Source organism: Cavia porcellus, unplaced genomic scaffold (genome assembly GCF_034190915.1).
Source record: "Cavia porcellus strain 051 isolate PalLab524CR breed Dunkin Hartley unplaced genomic scaffold, mCavPor4.1 scaffold_1, whole genome shotgun sequence".
NCBI lineage: Eukaryota > Metazoa > Chordata > Mammalia > Rodentia > Caviidae > Cavia > Cavia porcellus.
In genome coordinates, this window is record NW_026947484.1 from 186107567 (window position 1) to 186123131 (window position 15565).

Genomic DNA, 15565 nt, shown 5'->3' on the forward strand with positions numbered 1-15565 from the left:
CTTTTGTTTCCTCCTTTTTTTGGTTTCAGGACACATCAAACAGTGGTTAGTTACTCTGTTACTTGCTGGTGGTTGTTTTTGTTTGTTGTTTGTTTGCTAAGTGAGGCTTCAGGGCCCATTACTGTGAGGTCAGCTGAAGGGTCTTGAGTAGAAGTTAGAAGAGTGTGAGTTGGAAAATCTGTTCATATCTATAGGTTTAAAACTGTATATAAGTTTTACATCTCAGATTTGATCACACACAGATTGAAAATAAAAGTTTTCTGTGTAGTGAACATACACAAACTTGTTTTTGTCATTGTTACCTAAACAATACAGTGACATTGTCTTACACTGAGTTTATATTGCCGTAGGTAAGTTTAGTGCTGACTTAAAGTATATAGGAGGAAGTATACAGGATATGTGCAAAAATTGTTACCATTTTACTAAGGGACTTGAGCACCTACAGATTTCAGTATCTTCGGTCGTCTTGGGAGTAGTCACTCTTGGAAAGGTCCCATAGTTGAAAACTTGCCAGGTGCTATGTAACAAGGTGGTGCTCAGATATTGATGGAGGTGGTCTGATTTTAAAGAGTTAGACCTATGTGCTGTGTCTCTCCTGCTATTTTAGATCGACAGGAAAGCAACATTGCGAGGTAGGGGATAAACCTCATAGCGTGTCTCTGTCCCTCGGCATTTAGGAGATTATGAATCTGACTTTTTATTTAAAGACTTTCATTTATAAGTATATGTCTTTTTTTAAATTTCAGCCATAAGAAGACAGGGCCCTGTGTTTTAAAGGATAATTTTAGCTAAGAAATTTAAATATTTGTGTTAAACTTGTGCATTTGTCGCTGTGGCTTTTTAGCCTCAACCACATCAACAAGCCATGGGTGTAGCTATGGACTGTCAGCAGGGGTCAGTACAGTACTTGGAATCCCTTTATATCTAAAACTATTGTTAATTTTTTTTCCTGGTCTTTTTCTATCGAACTCACGACTGCCTGCTTGCAAAACTATTGTTAATTTTTAGATTTTTTTTTTTTAGATTTTTTGTTTTTTTGGTTGGGGGTTTAAGACCGGTTAAAGTGACACTTGTGTCAGTTAAAATTAATTTCTTAGCATCTTTGTCCCCACCATATAGGTATTTTAATATTTATTAATAGATCAGGTAGACAAGGCAGAGGAGTTGTACTAAACAGCTGGACTTTTACTCAGAAATATTACCCTAAAGGTTTTTATATATGTGGACCTATGACATAAGCAAAGAGCTCAGAGGATTTCAAGGTCTGGAAATGTCACTTCGAAACTATAAATTACACCTGTAACTTGCATATAAAATTTTACCACTACAAACAGCTTTAGTCAGGAAATCACTTGTATAATAAGATATATTTTAGCTTTGTGTCTTAGAAGGTCTGTACACTTGGGAAACACTATGAGGGTGCAATAATTATGTTACCACTATATAAATAAATTTTTGTATATATTTCTTTAGTTTTTACATTTAAGGAACAATTTAGATTTTTAAAACTGCCTTATAGGGTGTAACTACGTGACAAGTATTAAAGAACAGTGCACTCTTAAATGTGTTAGCCAGGTCAAGTATAATAATCTGTTACAGGTTTGTAACCATAAGTAGACTATTCAAAAATATTTTTGGGATGATCACTTAGCATGGAGATCTTTGGTAATAAGCAAACAGTAAGAAAGTTGAAAGAGAACCCTTTAATTTTGTGAAAACAAGGGACTGTTTAAAGGAGGATAAGGTTGATGCTTATTTTGAACAATAGCCATTATTAGTAAATTACTTCTTTTGATAACTTTCCCTGTGTTAAGTACACTACAGTAAACTTTTTGCTAGGGGAATCAGGCAACCACAGGAAAATGTGTAATAGGAAGGCTCTTGAGTTTAGCCTTAGAGAAGGTAGTTAGGAGATGAGAGTGCCACTCTTACCCTTTGATAATCTCTGTTTTTCTGTCTGCTCAGGATAGCAAGAGAGTGGACCACTGCTCTGTGGGCTAGGTTGACATTAGTTGCACTCAGTGTCAATATGTTGTCCTGAGGGTGTATACAGGGCCCGATCCTCATAACGGATAGATGGATTTGGATGAATAAGTTTTGAGGGCCCCAAACTAACACAAAGGCTTCATAATGATATTCCTTAGCCCAACCTCCAGGAGAGAGGGATGGTGGTGCCCAGTGCATTTGTTTAGAGAAGTACCAGACTTTTTTCTTTTCCCCCTGAGCTGAAAGGGAGTAATTGAGGGAGTTTCAATATTAACTCTGTTCCTTGAGCACTGCTGGCTTTCAGTGAGTTGAAATGATAAAATGTTCTGGGGCAACTTTCCCTTATTTGTGACCTTTCACCTAGCAAACCCTTCTTGGGTAATTTAGGGGGTTATCGGTTAGATATTGACTGTATGAAAGTTAGGATTGGCATGCAAACACCAAGGACACGAGGGTAAGGGAGCATTCTAACCTGGTACTAGCCTAGTAAATCTATCAAGACATAACTGAAGAAGGGTAGGGAACCTGTCACCCTAGCAAACAAATACCAAAACCTGTAGGCTTGATTAGTAGTTAACAGAGGCTTAGAGAGGGCTCTTATGGAATCTCAGGTTACCCTGGAAAAGAGGATAAATACATGAGGAGCAGCAAGAGTTTACCTCACAGAGGAGCAAAGCTGGAGTGAGAGATAAATGGAGATTTCTCTGTTGGTTACCCAGTCAGGCTGCCAGCATCCAGCTTCCATGGGGTGACCTTTGAGAATCCACTGGGGAGTAGCCCCAGCTTGGGATTCATAGTTGCCATCCCCACTTTGACCAGCTCCATACAACTAGAGATCTGTCTCTAGAAAGGCATCCAGCTCCCTGCCTGGTGACATTCCCATTGGTTTCAGTGGGCGACTGACCAGGAGGTTCTAGGGAACCTGTCCTCTGCACCAGGAGTGGCAGTCATTAACTGACTGCCAGAATACCTGTTTTTTCAATATTCTTTACAAAGGGACAGAAAGAGAGTGTATGTGCGATCCAGCTGTTCTACCATACCTCTTTGTAGAGAAGATGAGTCCCTTGTGGAAGTCCAAGAGCCTAGAGAGAGAATTCATTACATGTTTGATAGCCAGTGTGGGCCATCTCTTTCCTTGTGGGTTTTTGTTCTGAAGAAACAAACAGAAGACAGAACAGTAAGAGGTGGGGGAATAATGTTAGGTAAAATTTATTATAAAGAACAGAGAAAAGCCCTCACTAGGTATAAGGAGGGCAAAAATAGCCAAGGAACGGTCTAATGTAAGTTTATATATAGATTTTTGGAGGGCTGGCAAAGGAAGAGTGGGCATGCAAAAATGTAGTTTGTCTCTGTTATTACCACTTTGACAGGCATCCCAGCCGTGGATTCAGTGAGTTCTTTGCCTTTTGTGCACTAATATTTCTCAGAATTTACCTCACCTTGTTTTTAGTTTGGTTTGTTTTGTTTTCTCAGACCTTTGCCCTTTGTCCCTTTATTTTCTCTCACCGTTATTTTTGTTTGATTATTTCACAGTACGGGGCGGGGGTACTAATTTATATTTGAACAGTTTGCAGTGTTTCAAAGTACTCTCTAAAATGAATGACTAATTTCACAAAATTGTTTCTTCCTAGTAATACAGTAGCTAATTGCAGCTTGTTTTCATCATGAAATATCACAAATATTCAATAATTGGTGAATTCAATAATGGTGAAATGATTATGCACTACCACATACAAATTTTACTAACCTCTCAGCAATTTATATTCATTTAAATGTTAAATGTTTCCCGTAAGGCTGTTTGTTGAAAATTTGGTGCCAGCTGTGGACACTACTGGGAGGTGGTGGAACCTATATCCTTTTTTCAATGGTAGTCAAACTGAAAATATTAGAGGGTAAAACTGTTAAGCTCAAGATTTACATAAAATTTGCAAATAAAAACCTTAAAATTTGGTAACGTAAGAGTTATACATGATTTAGATCAATATATATTTTTCTGTGTTTCAGTTGAGTATGTGTTATACTCTAAAAGTTCTATCTAAATTGGTTTATAGATAAATGGTCACTTATATTAGCCCAAGTACTTTCTGGTCCAATGCTTTAACGGTGACATAATTTAAATTTGTGGCTAAGAGTAAGAATATCTTGAAAATTAGTGACATGTTTTTATATCTGGGTTGTTAGCCAATCAAAATTGGTTTTATAACTGCAGTGTCCTTGTTCATTGTTTTGTCTTTAATAAGTTTTTCCTTGATTAAAGACATATATATATATATATATATATATATATATATATATATAATTTAATAGACCAAGGTACATTATCTTGAATAAATTTTAGGAACCAAGACTCCTTTAATTTATACTTAGTCAATGTATTTTAATATTTTAGCTCAATTACAAACAATTTGTTTTATCTGCATCATATACATTTATAGCTATCATTCATGTTGATTGAATTTATTTTTAATAGTTTCATCAATTTATCCTAAAAAAGGAGAACATCAAATGAGTGTATGTTATATTCCCAAGTCAATTACTGCTGTACTGTAAACATACACAGCAATAGATACTTCGTCTCAAGCATCTGAAATATATTTCTGATTCATTAATACTGGAAAGATATATGTTAGTTTGAAATACTCATTTATTTTATATTTTAGACATTTATGGAATTAAACAACAGGTTTATGATTTTAATTAATGAATACTCCTTTATTCATATTTAGCTCAGTTTTGAGGGGTATTTTGACCCTCATAGAGTTACCCACAATAATATGAGCCATGTCCCAGAAGTCTCTTATCAAAGTTTTGCCAGAGTTAACTTTAGGGTGTAATGGGATCTCTCAACCTTTCTGGAGGCTTTGATCTTCATGTAGTATTGAGATGATACTTTATTCCTAAATTCTTTCCCACTGTGTGAGTTATTTGAGTGGTAAAAGAAGCCCCATTGTCACTCTGAAAGACATGGGGTAGTGCAAACTGGGGAATAACTTCTTTGAGAAGGACTTTAAATACTTCAATAGCCTTTTCTGAAAGTATAGGAAAGGCTTCTATCAAACCTATAAATACTTGTTTGTCTTCTACATGATAACACGTGGGTACAGGCTAATTGCCAGTCCTCCTCAGGGTATGTGTTTCTCCTCTGTACAGGTTTTTAACAAAAGTGGTGGTTTGGGCTAGCCAGAGTTATTGTAGGCACAGAGTTATTGTCGGCAAGCTTTTCAGATCTGTAAGGTGGTTGCCACTAGTACTAGCCCTGTGAAAATTTAGGTGACCATTTCCCCTGTGACATCTCTACTCATATGGGAAGAATCATGAAGGGATTTTATTTTTGGATTAATTTTGTTGGTACATTTTAATATACATAATGATTACATTCATCATAGGGAATTTGTACTTGCACATAATATATCTTGATTCTTCTTTTACTTCCATTCCCTTCCTCTCTCTTTGAAAGGTTTTGTTGGCTTTCCACCGTGTCCCATGAAGAAGAAGCATTTAAATTTTCTAAATACTATACCATGAGAGTACCTTTTAAATTTCTTCTTGTCCTTAAAGCACAGTTATCTTCTGGGGGTGACAGACTGGTTGCGTGGCTGCTCTCTTTGCCTCCCCATTAGCCTCCCCACTTCCCAGTAAGACTTTAGACATGTCCCTTTGGTATCCTTTGCACAACAGAAACCTGGTTGGGACAACAGAGTGCCTCTAGGAGTTGTAGAATTCCCTGTTTTTGCTTTATAGATGATTGTTTATTAGTTTATTTCTTTCCAGATTATTACCTGGCCTTGTAGCAGCAGAGTCATACTTGCATTCTGTGTAGATAATAAATATTTTGCCTTTTTCTATTATTAATACCTAAGAGCTATGAACTTCGCTTTTTGAACAGGTTCTCTAGGTGAAAGAGCTTGACCTCAATAACCTGTTGTGATCTGACAGCTGCATAATATACCTTTTGATGTCCTTTGGGGTCAAAGCTATTTCTACCAGTGTTATGATTAATACAGTGTGTCAATCCAAGAAGTTTAGAAACTTAGCTAAGTGACTCAGCAGCTCTACATCCTGGGGTATAAAGGATGAGCCATTACATTTCAACCATATTTTTCTTTGTGTCAATTTGAGAAGGTCAGAAATTTAACTAAGTGATTCAGCAGGGAGCCAGGGTCCTTACTTTGTAACATCCTCAGCCTATGCTAGGGCAGGGCAGATGGTGTGAGTGCTACGTACACCCCAGGGGAGCAGCCTGCATATAATAAAAGGCAAATAAGGAAGGACTGACTGATTCTTAAGAGGAGCCCCAGCCTGCAGTTTTAGCTTGAGCATCATCTCCTGGCTTTTGGTAGACCTCAGTTTCTGTCTGAGACTCCTCAGCCTTCCTTGGTGGATTCTTCACTGTTCCATTACAGACTCATGGGTCTCCTGACACAGACTGGCATGGGACATTATAGTAAGCTCCAGCCCTTGGGCTAGACCCTTCAGCCTCCAGCGTGCAGACATCCTTGGCACACTCCCTCACCTGACTTTGTGGCTATTATAAGCCAATGTTGTAATTTCTTACAAATTTGTGTATTTTGTGTTATATCTGTTTCTCTAGTTAACTAATATAATATATTTTGTGTTATATCTGTTTCTCTAGTAAACTGACTAATACAATCAGTGAAATACACTTCCTCACCATTTTGGAGGAATACGCCATTGATGTTTACCTGCTTGCACTGGTCTAGGAAATCATCTGTTCACAGAAGTGCCTAACCCCTAAAGCTGTAATTGGGCATTGCAGGTTGCTTAGGGCCCCTTCAGCCTGCATCAGAGTGGAAGATGAGACCTTTGGCTGGCTTAACTCACTTCTGAGAGTGGGGACAGTCAGTCCCCCAGCCTCATGAGTCCGGCACATTAGCCCCTGACACAGGGAGCAGGACCCAGTGATAGCTTTCTGTTTAAAGCAGGAACTCTCTTCTTGATTGTTCTTGAGTTTTCCCATAAATGACTTGGATGTGCTTAAACATTACCAGTGATGATGGGTATAGTTTTTGCCTCTCTTTTTTCATTCTCATTGGGATCCCAACCATTGAACACAGAAAAGGCTATGTCCAGTGATTGAGTCACAGGTGGCTGAGAGTTCATCTGAAGTTTCTGTAATTTTTAACATATATCTGGGGGCTAACTGACAAATAACATTATGTCCTATCACTTCCTGTCTCTCCTTGGAAGATGAATTTGTTTGTATATTTATAATATTGGAAATAATCTCTCAGGCTCAGTCTGTCAGTGCAGATGATAAGCACTTGGACATCATAAAATCATCAGTAAGACTTTTTACTTTTGCAAAAAGATGCAAACACACCCCAGCAATGAGGTGACAGGTGTACATACAAAAGAAGGTGGACCCTTTTGTCCTTAATAAAGGAAAATGATCTGACCTTCTCCCCATTGACTGGGTTGAAGGTCCACAGTCTATTCTGGTTGGCTAGTTTAACCATTGTGAAGGTGGCAGTCTGAAAGTTTGCTGGAGAAAGTATAGGGAACAAAAATCCTTGGTTATTGATAAGTTTTCTTTGATTTGTAGTTGTGTTTCCAGAATTTAAACAGGCCAGAGTCTAAGGTGGAGACACTCTGTTGTTTATATTTTTTGTAGAAAAGACCTTGTTTCTTAGAGTGAAAAATTTCTATTAATTGGCTATGAGAGAGCTGGATTTTCCTCTTTGCCCCTTATGCCCCCCCACCTTACCATAATTAAAAGATTTCCTAGTGTATCTTTTTATTACCATGATAAGAGCTGTTATGCTAGACATTATACTTCATCCATTGCTGGTATTTTAGACTCAGTTTGATTCTATTTTAGGGGAAACAATCTATCTGTGGTGTTTTCCTTCCCTTTTTAAAGTATATTTTTTATCTGCATAGTTCTTAACCTCTTCAAGATTTCTTTGTTTTTCATCTGGTGTACAGTAAGTGGCCAAGATGAATTGAACGTCTCTTCACAATAGGTCAAAGGGAGGATCAAATTAAAAAACCCATCTGAGATCCTACTATGATACTTTGAAATTTATCCTAACCATTCTTTGAATTGCTGGATATCTGAAATTGAAAAGGAGCCCTGTACTTCAGTAGCTCTCTTGCTTTTAAGACTTCTTTTAGAGGCAGAGCAAGTTGTGAGTGAGAGGAGTGAGAAATGCAACTCAGTCTGTCCTATGGGACTGAAAGCTATTTGAGGGGTGTTAGTGTCACAGGTGATGAACACCAAATTCCACTGGGGTGTAAGACTCTGATGGAGTGCCTAAGTCATTTGAAGGGAAGAAGATTGTTTTATTGCCCTGAGGATTCTAAGAAGGAAGTAGAGGACACTTCCCTTTGTGACTGCTTTCATCAAACATGTGGGAGAGACACATTTTCCCCTGAGAGACAGGTGAAGCTCTGAGGACAGAACACTAATTATATCATCGTTTTTTTCCTGAGGGACATAATTGCTCAGCTTTTCCAGACGTAAATAGATACAAAAGCTGAACAAAAAGAATTTCACTCCACCTTCTATGATTTTTGTGAAAATAATCTGACTGCAAAATGATACTGTAATTTAAATTACCACTGTTGTATCTATCTCTCACCATTCCGAAGTGTATATTGGACACAAGCCACATGATAATAGTAGATAAATTGTTCCTTTGACAGATTTGCAGGTTTAAATCTTTCACACTGTTGAAGGATATGGGCTAATGTGAAGTTACTGGAATCTATGGGTGCTTCTTAGGATATTTCCCATGGCACATCTTAAAGCATATGGATAGAGAAAAGAGGTCTGGGGTCCTTAAGAGGACATCAGCTGATAAGTTCATAAGACATCACAGAGGACTGTGATTCTCAAACACTGAGTAAGCTGACATCTCTGCTCAAAAGCTGTGGGGCACTGGTACTTTTCTAGATGAAGAGAGACCACATTATCAGCACTGTCCACCCTCTTGAGGGAAGGCTGGCAGGAAGTATTGGCCTGGGCTACCAGCCCTACCCACATCCCAAGGTTAGTGACCAAAGGGCCAGTTCCCTTAGTGAAGGAATTTTGATAGGAATAGGCCAACCACATCAAGAGCTCCCTGAGGCCTGAACTGCATGGAATCAAACGAAGCTGACCCTACCCATGCTGGCCCTAAAGCAGCAGGTCTGGTCCTCAGTGGCCATGGTCTTCCTACTCCCAATGTAGTTCCACTACTATTCCTGTCACAAGCATTGTAGTATGGTGGAAGTTCCACAGGTTTAGGCCAAGGCTTAATGCATGCATCTCTTCTCCCTTGTTGGCATGTTAACAGCATGAGAAAACACGACCTTGCTCAGCCCACTCTCATACCACTTGGAGATTTCTGGTACCCAGCCCAGTACAACACACTCATTTGGCTTTGCTCCACAGTGAGACCTTGTTCAAGGGGCCTCACAAACTCCATGCCACACTGTCATCTTCTAGCTGGATTCTGACTTTGCTTGTTTTCTTCTGGTTGGCATCATCAAAAACCGTTGACAGATGGTGTGTTGTCCAGGGGTTCCAGGTTTTTGTTCTGTTCAAAGAGCTGGGTGGAGACAACTGGTGAATGTAACAGTTTAATGTTTATTGAGGAAAATGAGAGAAAAATAAAAAGAGAGGAAAAGAAAAACAAATAGAAGATATGACCAGCACAAAGGGTGGGACACTGAAAGAATAAGGGGCAGTGGTAGTAAAGTCAAAGGCTGCCATCTTTTAAATCTTTTTGATGTCAAATCTGGGTCATCTTATGCAGGGCTCCAAAGTTGCTCTGTGCCTGCATCTTGTTCATGACTGACGGGTCTTGTCTGGCCATGATTGGCCATGCCCTAATCTCTTTCCCAGCTCTTTCTCCTTGTTGGGTGCTCGAAAGTCCTTTGGTAGAAGGTGGGTCCCCACAGCCTGACAATCAGAGTAGGTGTCATTTGACTATCACATCCAGGTTACTCACCTCCATGAGGTAAGAAGTAAAGTCTCTTGGTGTTTTCCAGGTAGTACTTTTTCAGGGTGACCTGAGACTCCCTCTATTAAAGTCCTCTCTTAAGCTTCCATTAACATGTAAGCTATACTTTTGGACTTTACTGTCTCTCGTATCATAGATATTAACATATCTTCAGATGCTTCTTGATAGATTTAGTGGGCCAGGAGGTCCCTAGCCCATATTCAGGGCTCCTTAATCCATGATGACCCTAGTGTTAGGCCCTGTCATAACTTTCAAAGACCAGTATTTTAAAAGTAATCCCCTGGATTCTCCAAGAAAGATTTGTTAGGTTAGGACCAAGGTCAAACTTAAAGGAGAATTTCTCAGACCATTTTATAGGAAATTGGAAGCTGGCTTCATCCTCCACAGGCATCCCCTCCAGTGCTCAGGAGAATGGGGGGGAGGCATAATTTTGGAAATCCTTCAACCACTTTCTTTAGATTATGGAAAAGGAACTGCTACTTCTAGACAACAGCCACCCAGGACCCTTGTCCTTCTCTCCTGGAGGTTGGGCTGTGAAATATCCTTATGATGGCATCATGTCACTATCAGGGGATCTGAATATTTAATTCAAACCCATCTATCTACCATGAGAATCAGGCCCTGGGCATACCCTCCTATGATCACAGTGTGACTGATGTTGACCAACTGGGATAGTTACTATAGTAACTGGAATCCAGAGGAATGACTGTCAGAGGAGTGCTTTGCTGTAGTAACTCTAAGGATTCCCAGGGACCTGCACTTTGGTGATGATTATTCCACAATTAAGACAAACCATCAGCCTAACTCTTTCTTATACAGTCCTTGTTTTAATAGCATGAAAAGGGTTTTTCTCTCTTTCCCTTTATGACTCTTATTGGCACTTACTTATTACAAATGATTTATGTTATGATTCATACATCATGGTGCAAATTGGTCACCTCAGGAAAAGTTCTGATTAGTTTATTTTTGTAAGTTTAAAACTGTAACAGATTATTATAGTTCAACTTGACCGATACATTTAACAGTTATTGTGATGTAAAAATTATTGTTTTAGGGGTTCTATGTTTCTTGCTTGATTATTTGAATTGATTAAAGTAGGCAAAGTAGTTTGCTATGTAAATCTTTGTAAAGCTTTTTGAGACCATACAAATTTTTATTTTTCTTCTATTTTTGCCCTTGCAAACTTCTGACTCTTTTGGGCCATCCGAAAAAAACTAGTTATGTAGGTTTTGGGTGATAGGCAAACTCATTTAAGTTATTATAAAATGAGGCCTAGATTATGGATAGTTGACTTACAAATTAAAGTCTTAAAATTTGATAACATAAAGGTTATATATCATTTAAGTTACTGTGTTTCTATATGTCAATTTTTCAGTTATTTGTTCTATTTAAATTGGTTTATAGATGAGTAAACACTCATGATACTAGTAGCCCAAATCCTTCTGGGTTCACATAGCTCAACACTGGTCTCATTAAAATCAGTTGGAAAGAGTAAGATGTCTTTAAAGCTAGTGGTATGTTTCCATGTAGGTTGTTAGCCAAACAAACCTTTGCTTTATAAAAAGAATCTCTATTGTTGTCTGTGTACAATAACTTGGTCAAAGATAACATATATAGCCTTAAAAAGTGCTAATTGAATTATGTTAGGAGTGGTAAGTAAATCAGCACATCCAAGATTCAGAATTCAGACACTGGAAAGCGAGAGGAAGAAGGAAGGTAGATCTTCAAGACCCAGAAAAGATGGGAAGGAAAAACTGGAACTTCAAAGAAAATGAGAATGGGGAGACAGACTGCCACATTCAAAGAGAAAGAAAACTTCACTTCTAATCCTATCCCACACTCCCAGCTCATAGCATGAGAGAGGAGCATTGAATGCACAGAGGTACAGGGAGGACAGGTAAGTCCAGAGGCTTCAGGGGATAAACACACCAGTAGAGCAAAACAATGAATTCTGTGCACTGCAAAGGCTGTGAGTGACTCTGGTCCAGGTGACAGCTACGTTCCCAAAAGAAGAGTTCTTTTTTCTACAGACATGTAATCATTATTTATTGCTGTAAAAATAATGAAGCTACTATTTTATGTCAAATTTAATTATAGAGGAACAAAATCCCTTTTTTGGAAACGTTTTAGGATACTTAATAGAGTTTTTAAAAAATGTGAAAAGTGCTTAGAGCATATCTAGAAAAGCCAATCAAGGGAAAAGACCAATTTTGTATCTACAACCGAGAGTACTAATTTGTGAAGGTCAGAGAAGACAGTGAAAAAATCCAAAACCCAGAAATATCTGGTCAATAGAAAAGGTTATTGAACAACTAATTGTGGAGATGTCTTTGAAGCTACCAAATATGAAGAAATGGCAGTCAAGGGTATGATAGTCATCTGGGGCCTTGATTGACACATCAATTTTGAAGCTGGAGGTAAGCAGAGCATCCATATCTTTAATTGAGACTTAGTGATACAATACTCAAAGGATTAAAGTTCTCTGTCTCAATCTCATCCATCTAATATCAGTTTGGATCTGTTTTGGGTAAGAATAATGTCTTTGATGATGGTCTGGAGAATTTCTAAAAAAGAATTCTTGATTGACCATCTTTTTTAGGGAGGGCTTACCTGCTCTGGGGACTCAGAATAACCATGGGTTGGTTTTGTCCCAGTGTTGAAATCGACCAGTAACAGTGTAAGGAATGGCTTTAGGAGATTTCTCTTGTCAGGGAGACATGAGCAGGCAGGCACAGGACACTTAAATTGTTAATGGCTAAAGATCTAGGCTTCAGCCTCACAGCTGGAGGCCAGAATCAGCCTGAACTTCTCTGGAGTTGAAAGCACCAAAATCCCTGCCTATCACAACCTTACTTCAGGCTTGCTGGAATTGTCCAGCACCCCTCCTCCCTAATCCTACTGCCAATTTACTAGAGTTACTCAGCACAGATCTGGGCTGTGACTTGGACACTACTACAAAACTAGATAACAAAAGATACCAGAAGATATCCACAGGCTTGAAGTCACAGAGAAATTTATTTTTTCTTCTTTTATCTTGATTTTGTTTTTTCCTTATTTCTCTCCCGTTTGACATTCTGTAGAAATTTGACTTCAAATACTAGTCATGGTTGAAGAAAAATAGCAGTTCTCTGGTCATACTTTATGTTTCGTAGTGTTTGGTATCTAGATACAATTGTGATAGTTAAACCTGTTCCCACTTCAATACTAGTGTAACTGACCTCCTGAACTAAGCTTCCCGGGGGCTTAGAGACTAATGCTAAAAATGAATAACTGTACTGAGAATGGGCAATATTTTTGCTCTAGACCTACAAGGTCAACAAGGATTCAGGACATAAGGAAACATCTCTATGTGGTCCTTCAATTATGGTGAGTCACCTAATCTCCTAATCAGGAAGATTTAAACCAATGTATATTGTCCTAAATCGGGATACAGCACACAAACTAGCCATCTGTGCTTCTTGTATTTACCAGAAACTATTTGACTCGTGGGGATCAATTCCAGGAATCTGGAATTGGACATCCTGGTTACCTCTCCTAGCACAGCTATTGCTAATTCTTCTTATAACCCTATTATTCAGACCATGTGTACTCAACCTCTTGGTTAGATTTTTTTTCTTCTTACTTAACAGCTTTAAATCTACAGATGATAGTACACAGCACCAGCAGGTGCTCTCTTGGTTTCTAATCAAGGCCCTTAGATAGAACACATGGTGGTGGACACTGTTTGCTGCCCAGGCAATGACCCCATTTAGCAAGAACCAGCTAGAGTGACCGACAGCCCATACCTCTAGTGATGGTTGGAGTCACCAGTATTGTGGGGTGAGGACACCTGGAAATGAAGGGATAAAGTACAAGGGCCTGGGAAAACTGAAGAAAAGGTAAATTAAACCTCAATAAATGTGTACATGTGACAAAGGACTAATAAAATCAGGGTTATGGGAGTTTATGGCTGTCTTGCTTTTAGAAAGTGGGGCTTGGATAGAAAACATAAATCACTGGGAATGCAGCCTCAAAGGGCTTATCTCCCTCCTTAAATCTCCAATTACCTCTGCTTCCCCGTCACTATGCCAGGAGAAGCTTCTCCTCTGCCTTGTTCCTCTGTTGTACAGTCCTGTCTTGGAGCTATCAGGTTATGTACTAAAACTCTGAGCCAAATAAATAAACTTTTCATCTTTTAAATTATGGGTGTCAGGTATTGTGTCTCATTGATAGGAAAGAAACTATGACATTTCTTTTTATTCAGTGGCAAAGGTATCCCTTCTGCACACCCCTGCCCACTATGGTGGTGGTGTTCCCACTTCTGTGAGGAAACTAGTCCTCCTTTGCCTGTTGAAGTAGTAATGACTTTTCCTGATCCAGTTACCAAGGAAAATAATTCCAAAGATCCTAAGAATCTTTTCATCACCCATTACCTCTAGGTTTATAACCAGGGCAACTTTCAGAAGATTTCTAAAGGTGAGGTACATTGCTAAATTCCTGAGAATTTCTTGAGTTTTCTAATTCTTACAGACATAGTTCTGGGGAACAGGTATGGCAATGGGTTTCAAGGATGAGTAGTAGTTATGAAAGAAATATAAACTGGATCACATTGAATTTTTTGGTATGGTCCCATTAATCAGAGACTCTGAATTTAATGTCACAGGTAATGGAGTTTACAAAGGTTCTAAAAGTTTATTTGATTGGTTAGCTAAAATACAAATCAAAGATAGTGTAGTGTGAGGGTATTCAAAGGCTTATGGAAATGGAAATGCCGGAGTGGATTTACCAGATAAAATTTATTCTTGCACAACTAGATGGCCCAGAAAATGTATCCTCACTAACACCTTACGAGTCAAATTTGTGAGAGCAGCACCAGCATCTTTGAAGTGCTCTGTCACTGGTCTTTCCTTTATTTAAAACTTATGGTGGGGACTATAGCCACTTGACTGAGAAACATAAATCCAATGAGTATAATTTGATTATGGAGTGCTAGTACTTACTCTCCAAAGGCAATCTGAGTCATTTTACCATAACAGACTGTAGAAGAAAGCAATGATCACAGAGGTCCTACTTTTGTAGCCCTAGTGTTACTTATTAATCATGGTATTTCTAGAAATGAAATAGAAAGTCTACTAAATTTTTACTAGACCCATATAAGCAGAAAAATTTCTGGACAATTTAAAAAATGCCTAAAACAGTAACAGTAGGAAATAAGAGTCCTGTAATGAATTTCCATTCTTGAATCAATTTTTAGACACAGAAGCTTTTGAATGGAAGACAGGTCAGGTTTCCATCAGGAAGAACATTTCTGCAAATCAAAAAGTTATATCATTAATTTTTCTCCTATCCTTTCTCAAAGACACTTATCACCTTTTAGTGGGGTAACCATACACTAGGGAAAAGAGAATATTGAGATGATTTTAGGGACTATTATACACTGATTCTAAACTAATGCTGATTCAAGAAAATAAAAACTTCAATTTGCAACTCAAGCATGTGGCCCTCCAGGAGAAGTAGGAACCTACAGCTCTCACATAATTAATACAGTTTTAGCTAAGATTTAGCTCACAATGGGTCCCTGAATACATTCTGTGGTCATTTCTCTGGTCTCAGAATGCATAATTGGGTTAGGT